This window comes from Pseudophryne corroboree, chromosome 2 (genome assembly GCF_028390025.1).
Source record: "Pseudophryne corroboree isolate aPseCor3 chromosome 2, aPseCor3.hap2, whole genome shotgun sequence".
Lineage (NCBI taxonomy): Eukaryota > Metazoa > Chordata > Amphibia > Anura > Myobatrachidae > Pseudophryne > Pseudophryne corroboree.
The window spans coordinates 111,877,571-111,878,671 of record NC_086445.1 but is presented as its reverse complement, the minus strand read 5'-3'; the positions used below and the strand labels follow the sequence as shown (position 1 = coordinate 111,878,671).

Below are 1,101 nucleotides of genomic sequence, written 5' to 3'. Positions count from 1 at the left end.
ATATATATATATATATAATGCATGGGGTGGTTGGTGGCACTTGTTTTTACATCTGTCCGGGTGCATCATTGGTTCGTAAGAAACACCTTGTGCTGTATATGATGTGAAAATTGTTTTATACGATATTTCTATGCTGGATGTTATAAATAGACTTGAAAAAAGCTTTTTTTTGGGACCGCACTAGTCTGCAATAAATTATTAATGCCCTCTGAAAAACTGATGTACTGTATGACGCTAAGTTGCTTATGGATACAGCAACCTTGTGCATGTGGATGGATAATCGTTTTGCAAATATATGTTGCTATCAGTGGTGCTCCCGAGAGTCAGAGAGGTAACAACTAAGAAAAACCAACAATAGAAAGTTGGAAAGTAGACTCTTGTGTGGGAGCACTCTAATTCAGAGGAATAGGTGTATATTAATCACTTCTGATAAAACATAACTTTATTTGTTCAAAAAGGTGATTATAGGAGTGAATTGTACATGAATAGTATAGCTACGCGAAAATATAACACTATGTTAAGAATAATTCATGTGGTTTTCAGTACCACAATAAGAACCGGAAATACAAATCTTTGGGCTAGTGGATTTACTATAATCACAGTAACGCCTTTGTGTAATATATGACCATCATTTATTCTACAGCAATCCTATTCAGGATTATTTTGACGTAGAGAATTAAATCATAAGTCATACAGAACCGAATGCCAATTGGTATTATTGGGGATCACTCTAGATCGGGCAGAAAATTTTTTGCAGTATCAGGGTGTTCCAAGGTGGTCTCCCATCCGAGTACTGACCTGGCCCTCCACTGCTTGGCTTCCAAGATCAGACGAGATCGGGCATCTCCAGCGGGGTATGTCCGCAATTATTTAATCTGCCCATTCAGTCAATCCCAATACCCGTATCGCCCAAATTATATATCCAAAGCGATCTGGATCAATCGTGTGTTCAGTATCTATATTTATCTTATGCCCATGAAAAAGGAGTGAAATTATAGCAAAATCCAATTAATGATAATGGGACAATTATCATGTGCAATAATTATATGCAGGGATGTCCACTCTGCAATTTAGCAAAATTACGATAAGGACAATTATCAT

At 36.9% G+C, this 1,101-nt stretch overlaps 1 pseudogene; it reads right to left on the bottom strand.

Annotated features, from left to right (window-relative positions):
- Positions 1 to 748: 748 nt before the first annotated feature.
- Positions 749 to 868, bottom strand: LOC135052304 (5S ribosomal RNA; annotated as a pseudogene).
- Between the last annotated feature and the right edge of the window lie 233 nt (positions 869 to 1,101).